The sequence below is a fragment of the Schistocerca cancellata genome, chromosome 9, assembly GCF_023864275.1.
Source record: "Schistocerca cancellata isolate TAMUIC-IGC-003103 chromosome 9, iqSchCanc2.1, whole genome shotgun sequence".
Classification (NCBI taxonomy): domain Eukaryota; kingdom Metazoa; phylum Arthropoda; class Insecta; order Orthoptera; family Acrididae; genus Schistocerca; species Schistocerca cancellata.
The window spans coordinates 497,671,571-497,680,122 of NC_064634.1; the positions used below are offsets into that span (position 1 = coordinate 497,671,571).

Consider the following 8,552-nt stretch of genomic DNA (forward strand, 5'->3'; position numbering starts at 1 on the left):
AGAAAAGTTTTTGTTTGTGCCAAGTGCGTCTCGCACACGGTGATTCGTCAACAGATACGACGAGACGTGGACGCCTGAAATGAAAGATGCGGAAATTTTTACCCGGAAAATATCATCGCCGATGGCAGGACTTGGTGGTATAACTACGAATCTACCACGAAACGAGAAACTGCAGAAGACATCTCTGGTGGTTCTCCAGGACCGAACCAAGGTCGATTTTCATGCGTAAGTTGAACAACATCTGGAACCTGACTGTTCATATGTATAAACGAACGTTCCTCGCACTGTACTCAAAAACCACCATTTTAACTTTTCTCTATTTTTTATTACTCCAGGTAGGAATCTTTAAAGAGTGATGAGACTGGTTTGATGCAGCTCTCCATCCTACTCTATCCTGTGCAAGCTGCTTCATCTCCCAGTACCTGCTGCAACCTACTTCCTTCTGAATCTGCTTAGTGTATTCATCTCTTGGTCTCCCTCCACGATTTGTACCCTCCACGCTGCCCTCCCGTAGTAAATTGGTGATCCCTTGATGTCTCAGAATATACCCTACCAGCCGATCCCTTCTTCTAGTCAAGTTGTGCCACAAACTCCTCTTCTCCCCAATTCTATTCAATACCTCCTCACTAGTTATGTGGTCCACCTATCTAATCTTCAGCATTCTTCTGTAGCATCACATTTCGAAAGCTTCTATTCTCTTCTTGTCCAAACTATTTATCGTCCACGTTTCACTTCCATACATGGCTACACTCCATACAAATACTTTCAGAAACGACTTCCTGACACTTAAATCTATACTCGATGTTAACAAATTTCTCTTCTTCAGAAACGCTTTCCTTCCCATTGCCAGTCTACATTTTATTTCCTCCCTACTTCGTCCATCATCAGTTATTTTGCTCCCCAAATAGCAAAACTCATTTACTGCTTTAAGCGTCTCATTTCCTAATCTAATTCCCGCAGCATCACCCCTTTTAATTCGACTACGTTCCATTATCCTTGTTTTGCTTTTGTTGGTGTCTATCGTGTATCCCCTTTTTCAAGACACTGTCCATTCCGTTCAGTTGCTCTTCCAGGTCCTTTGCTGTCTCTGACAGTGTGCATTATACCCTACAATACAAAGTTTATCCCTGACGCCAACAATGCCTGTCAGGAAGCACAGCAGATAAAGAGGAAAAACACTTCACTTCTTGGTGAGCGACACCCCTGCCAGGAGATAAATGCAGCTTCTCTCTGCTGTGATAATTTCATAGTAGCAGCTCGCAGCAATAGTCTGGATGTATTTTTATACGCCTTGCCGCAGTGGTCACAATGATTCCCATCAAAGTTAAGCGTTGTCGGGTTTGGCTAGCATCTGACTGTGTCTGCCAGGTGCTGTTCGCAAGTGGGGTGTACTCAGTCCTTGTGAGTGCAATTGATGAGCTACCTGACTGAGAATTAGCGACTGCTCACAGAAGCTGACAACGGCTCCGGGAGAGAGAGGCACTGACCACATGCGCATCCGGCGATCGGTCAATAGCGTTGGGTCGTCATGGCCTATTTGGAAGAAATTTGAGTTTTGTTTCATAATGCTTGTTGCATTCTTCACTGAGATGACAAAAGTCATGAAATAGCGATACGTACATATAAAGGACCTGTATCCACGGACCCAACCAACCAACTCGCGCACGCGCGCCCAGACAGTGACATGGCTGGCCACAGTTCCTGTCGCGGCCGTCGGCGTCTCAGGGCGTTACCGCCGACGGAAGAGGTCGCGCCATGGCTGAGCTCGGGTCCGCAGCGCCCTCTGCCTTTTGCATATAAGGAGGAGCGCTGGCCCCGAGACGAACAGTCTATTGCTTATAGTCTATTGTCTGCCTTCCGTGGAGTTTATAGCGGAGCCATTGCAGTGTGATATTTGCTATTTTATTCGACTAGGCTCAGTACGCGAATTACTCTTGCATATTACTTGGACTTGTATTGCTGGTGCACGTTCCGTCAGAAATAAAGATAAGTTATCTCTTCATTCTAGCTGGCGCAATTCCTGTCGTTAATTATTTTTCAGCCAACAGACATAGCTACATCCTGGTCACTACCCACGCTTTATACAATTTATGGCGGCTGCCCCAAAAGTACCGCAGAGGACCTTGGGTTAGGGAACCGTCACGAAAAAGAAGGCAGTAGCATCGTACACACAAGGTAAAAACGGCTGTCTCTTGGCAGACCTGCCATTTGTACTCATGTGATCATGCCCGCATGACAGGAATGAACAGACTTTGAGCGCTAAGTGGTAGCTGGAGCTAGATGCACGAGACATTCCATTTCTGATATCGTTAGGGAAGTCAATATTCCGAGATGCACAGTGTCGAAGTGTGTGCCGAGAAAACCAAATTGCAGGCGCTAGGTCTCAGGACGCAGAGGCCGTTGGCCTTCACTAAACGACCGAGAGCAGAGGCGTTTGCGTAGACTTGTCAGTGCTAACAGACAAGCAACACTGCGTGAAATAACAGCACAAATCAATATGAAAGGTGTGGTGAAATTTGGTGTTATTGGCTTATGGCGCGAATTCCTTTGCTAACATCGCCTGCAGCCCCTTTCTTGGGCCCGTGACCACATCGGTTGGACCGTAGACGACTGGAACATAGAGACTTGGTCAGATGAGTGCCGATTTCACTTGGTAAGAGCTGATGGTAGAGTTCGAGTGTAGCGCAGATCCCACGAAGCCATACACAACAAGGTACTGTGCAAGCTGTTTATGGCTGGATAATTGTGTCCTGTGGGGTGAACTGATAATTAACTGGAAATGGTTATGTTCGGCTAATTGGAGGCTCCTTGCAGTCTTTCATGGACTTCATGTTTCCAAATAACGATGGATTTTTTATGGCTGGCAATGCGCCATGTCACCAGGCAACAACTAGTTCAGAGTGGTTTGAAGAACATTCTGGAAAATTCGAGCGAATGATTTAGCCATCCTGATCGACATGAACCCCATGAAACATTTATGAGACATAATCAAGAGTTTAGTTTGTGCACAAAATCCTGCACCAGCTAAACTTTCGTAATAATTGACGTCTGTAGTGGCAACATGGTTCAATACTTCTGCAGGGGACTTTCAACAACTTGTTGAGCCCCTGCCACGCTGAGTTGCTGCACTACGTCGTGCAAGAGGAGCTCCGACACCATATTAGGAGGATCTAATGGCTGCAAAAAGGTGGGAAAAGGAAGGAAAATTCAGTGAGCAAGATGTATGAGACAGGCGAAATTCCCTCAGACTTCAAGAAGAATATAATAATTCCAATCCCAAAGAAAGCAGGTGTTGACAGATGAGAAAATTACCGAACTATCATATTAATAAGTCACAGCTGCAAAATACTAACGCGAATTCTTTACAGACGAATGGAAAAACTGGTAGAAGCCAACCTCGGGGAAGATCAGTTTGGATTCCGTAGAAATATTGGAATACGTGAGGCAATGCTGACCCTACGACTTATCTTAGAAGAAAGATTAAGGAAAGGCAAACCAACGTTTCTAGCATTTGTAGACTTAGAGAAAGCTTTTGACAATGTTGACTGGAATACTGTCTTTCAAATTCTGAAGGTTGCAGGGGTAAAATACAGGGAGCGAAAGGCTATTTACAATTTGTACAGAAACCAGATGGCAGTTATCACAGTCGAGGGACGTGAAAGGGAAGCAGTGGTTGGGAAGGGAGTGAGACTGTTGTAGCCTCCCCCTGATGCTATTCAATCTGTATATTGAGCAAGCAGCGAAGGAAACAAAAGAAAAGTTCGGATCAGGCATTGAAATCCATTGAGAAGAAATAAAAACCTTGAGGTTCGCCGATGACATTGTAATTCTGTCAGAGACAGCAAAGGGCTTGGAAGAGCAGTTGAACGGAATGAACATTGTCTTGAAAGGAGGGTATAAGATGAACATCAACAAAAGCAAAACCAGGATTATGGAATGTAGTCGAATTAAGTCGGGTGATGCTGAGGAATGAGATTAGGAAATGAGACAAAGTAGTAAAGGAGTTTTGCTGTTTGGGGAGCAAAAAACTTATGATGGTCGAAGTAGAGAGGATATAAAATGTAGACTGGCAATGGCAAGGAAAGCGTTTCTGAAGAAGAGAGATTTGTTAACATCGAGTATTGAATTAAATGTCAGGAAGTCGTTTCTGAAAGTATTTGTATGGAGTGTGGCCATGTGTGGAAGTGAAACATGGACGATAAATAGTTTAGACAAGAAGAGAATAGAAGCTTTCGAAATGTGGTGCTACAGAAGAATGCTAAAGATTAGATGGGTAGACCACATAACTAATGAGGAGGTATTGAATAGAATTGGGGAGAAGAGAAATTTGTGGCACAACTTGACTAGAACAAGGGATCGGTTGGTAGGACATGTTCTGAGGCATCAAGGGATCACCAATTTAGTAATGGAGGGCAACGTGGAGGGTAAAAATCATAGAGGGAGACCAAGAGATGAATACACTGAGCAGATTCAGAAGGATGTAGGCTGCAGTAGATACTGGAAGATGAAGAAGCTTGCAAAGGATAGAGTAGCATGGAGAGCTGCATCAAACCAGTCCCAGGACTGAAGACCAGAACAACAACACATGGCTTTTGTCATCTCAGTGTACTTTTTCAGTTAAAATCATATTTCATCCCTTGAGCCAATCATTTTCTGACTCCAAAATAGGTCAACATAGGGAAATAAGCAGTGTCACTGCAGGAGGTGTAATTGTAAAAGGATGAGGTACACGTACGCAGGGGACAGGTCTTGTAATTGATAGGCACAAAAAATATTAAAAAGTTAAGCGTTGTCCGCCTGCGTTATTAGTTGGGTGGGTGACCGTCCGGTCTGCCGAGCGCCGGCCGGGATGGCCGAGCGGTTCTAGGCGCTACAGTCTGGAACCGCGAGACCACTACGGTCGCAGGTTCGAATCCTGCCTCGGGCATGGATGTGTGTGATGACCTTAGGTTAGTTAGGTTTAACTAGTTCTATGTTCTAGGGGACTGATCACGTCAGATGTTGAGTCCCATAGTGCTCAGAGCCATTTTTTTCTGCCGATCGCTGTTTGGAAGTCGGGTGCACTCAGCCCTTGTGAGGCAAACTGAGGAGCTACCTGATCGAGAAGTAGCGGCTCCGGGAGAGCGGTGTGCTCCACACATGCCCCTCCATATCCGCATCATATGTGGGCTGAGGGTGACACGGTGCTCAGTCGGTGCCTTTCGGCATTCATGGCCCATCCGGGAGGAGTGTAGTAGAAGTTTAGATGTCCGCCATCTTTCGCTAAGCTGGACTTGGAGTTTGAAGCCTTGCGCTGTATTCAGGATCGAGAGAGATAGTGTACCTGTGGGACGGGTGAGCGTCGCTCGCAGAGACGGAGAGAGCTAGGAGCGCGACCACGGCCAGTGCTGCAGTCGAGGGTGCCATGGCTGCGGGCAGACTACGCGGCATCTGGCGCACACAGCGGCCTATATACCCTCCCGCGAGCGGCTGGCGCTATTAAGGCAAAGTAAACGTCCACGGCGCGCGCCGTCCATCTGGCTGATTGAGCGCTGATGGGGCTCCACGCTGCAGGCCGACCTCTCCCCGCCCCCGCCTGGTGCCAGACGCCGCGCTGCCGTGTCAACAGAGAGGGGTCCCGTGTAGCGCTGGCCGGGCTGCGAGTGCCCTCCCCCACCCACCTCTGGACAAGCGGAGGAGGGGCCGCTCTTAGTTTATCACTCCAGCCGCTTCCGCAGGACGGTTTTATAGCTTTCTGTTAGGCCGCAGTAAAAGTCCGGTGTGTTTAGCCGGTAACCGGGGCACGTGCACACAGAAGTAAAACTGACTCCTTTCCACACAAAAGAAGCCACGTCAAGGTCACTTACTAACATTTTACCCCTGGCGGGTCTAGACGCACTGCATTATTTTCTCACCAAGTAGCTACTGTTGTTTTTTTTTGTGGTTTTAGGGCGCACAACTTCAATGGTCATTAGCGCCCAGACTACGTTAGGAATACAACGCCAGGCACAAGTTTAAAACAGCAACTAAAAGGGAAAACACGATAAAAGACAGACTGACAGGCATAGGAATAAAAAAAAAAAACAGCATGATCAAAGGTCCTTAGAGAGGTTGGTCAAGCTGATAAAATGAAGAACGCGAGCAGCTGCTCTTGGGTCATCCGCTAAAATGGCATCTAGGGCAGGCCAAGATCAAGACGCAGTGTGTTAAAATCCGGGCAGGACGTTAAAATGTGGCGGACCGTCAGCAATTGCCCACATGGGCAGAACGGCGCCGGCGCAGCCGTCAGCAGATGGCGATGGCTGAACCGTCAATATCCAATTCGTAACCGGGCCAAAACGACCTCCTCCCGCCGAGAAGGGCGGGAGGAGGACGTCCAAGCCACGGGAAGAGGTTTCAAGGCCCGAAGCTTGTTGTGCAGCCCAATCGGCATGCCACAGCGATAAAATTCGCCGACAAATGACCCTGCTACAATCTGACGAAGGGACACAACAAGAAGCTGTCCGAGGCTGGAGGACCGCAGCCTTGGCCGCGGCATCTGCAGCTTCGTTCCCAGGGATACCGACATGGCCAGGAACCCACATAAAGCTAACCGGAGAACCGACGTCCACCAGCTGCTGAAGAGAGCGTTGGATCCGGTGCACGAAAGGGTGAACCGGATACGGATCACTGAGGCTCTGGATGGCGCTCAGGGAATCGGAGCAGATGACATAAGCAGAATGTCGGTGGCGGCAGATGTAAAGAACAGCCTGGTAGAGGGCAAAGAGCTCATCTGTGAAGACCGAACAATGGCCATGGAGCCGGTATTTGAAACTTTGTGCCCCGACAATAAAAGAACGCCCGACCCCGTCATTGGTCTTAGAGCCATCTGTGTAAATGAAGGTTATATTAATGAACTTCGAACGAAGTTCGACAAAACGGGAGTGGTAGACCGAACCGGGGGTAACCTCCTTTGGGAGCGAGCTGAGGTCAAGGTGAACGCGGACCTGAGGCTGGAGCCAAGGTGGCGTGTGGCTCTCGCCCACTCGAAAGGTTGCAGGGAGTGAAAAATTAAGGTGTTGAAGGAGGCGACGAAAGCGAACTCCAGAGGGTAGCAGGGCAGAGACATACAACCCGTATTGACGGTCGAGAGAGTCGTCAAAGAAGGAACGATAAGATGTGCTTACAGTCATTCGTTGACCAGTCTGGAGTGGTAGTTGAAGACAGCAAAACCAAAGTCGAAGTTTAACGTACCCCGTTTAAGGGATCGTACGCGCTGGAGAATCGTACAAACGTACATATCATCGTTTGACCATCGCAAAGACTCCCGTCTGGACGACATAGTAGTAAGCATCCCTGGCGCAGAGGTACAACTGATAACTGAAAGAGTTGAAAACAAATAAGGCGTCATGTCAAGACGGAATCCCAGTTCGATTTTACGAAGAGTGTTGCCCTGGCCGCTTACTTAGCTGGCACTTATCGCAAATCTCTCGCCGAGCGCGATGTCCCGAGCGAATGAAAAAAAAAAAAAAAAAAATGCAGGTGACTCTGCTGTGTATACGAAGCGTAAAAGAGCAATGGTTCAAATGGCTCTGAGGACTATGGGACTTAACATCTGATGTCATCACTCCCCTGGAACTAACGTAAGGACATCACACACATCCATGCCCGAGACAGGATTCGAACCTGCGACCGTAGTGGTCGTGCGGTTCCAGACTGAAGTGCCTAGAACCGCACGGGCACAAAGGCCAGCCGGAAAAGAACAGACCAGGAAAAATATTCCGATTTAGAATATAATAAATTTCCTAGAGACGGGAAAGCTCATGTTCACGAATCACGAAAGATTTAGAAAGCATCGCTTGCGTGAACATCAACTTTTCCTTTTCTCACATGATATGTTGCGAACTGTGGATGAAGGGAAATAAGCACATTCCATATTTCTAGATTTCCGAAAAGCATTTGGTACGGTACTCCACTACAGACTGTTAACGTAGGTACGAGGATACAGAATAGGTTGCCAGACATGTGAGTGTCTGGAAGACTTCTTAAGTAACAGAACGCAGTATGCTGTCATCGATGGCCAGTGCTTCCAGCGACGAGGGTGTCGTCAGGGGTGTCCAAATGAAGTGCGACAGGACTGCTGTTCATTTTCTACACACATGGCGGAGACGGTGGGCAGCGATCTGCGCTTGTTTGCTGATGATGCTGTGGTGTACGGTGATTGGAGAAGGATACGAGACGACTTACACAAAATGTATACAGGGTTATTACAAATGATTGAAGCGATTTCAAAGCTCTACAATAACTTTATTATTTGAGATATTTTCACAATGCTTTGCACACACATACAAAAACTCAAAAAGTTTTTTTAGGCATTCACAAATGTTCGATATGTGCCCCTTTAGTGATTCGGCAGGCATCAAGACGATAATCAAGTTCCTCCCACACTCGGCGCAGCATGTCCCCATCAACGAGTTCGAGAGCATCGTTGATGCGAGCTCGCAGTTCTGGCACGTTTCTTGGTAGAGGAGGTTTAAACACTGAATCTTTCACATAATCCCACAGAAAGAAATCGCATGGGGTTAAGTCGGGAG

General features: G+C 47.5%; 1 long non-coding RNA gene across 1 annotated transcript in view; it reads right to left on the bottom strand.

The window, feature by feature from the left end:
* The window catches only part of LOC126101172 (uncharacterized), a 79,227-nt gene extending 73,816 nt beyond the window's left edge, over nucleotides 1–5,411 (bottom strand). Inside the window, exon 1 of the long non-coding RNA XR_007522285.1 lies at nucleotides 5,324–5,411. This is a non-coding gene — a long non-coding RNA (uncharacterized LOC126101172). The remainder of the gene's footprint in view (nucleotides 1–5,323) is intronic.
* Nucleotides 5,412–8,552: the final 3,141 nt, after the last annotated feature.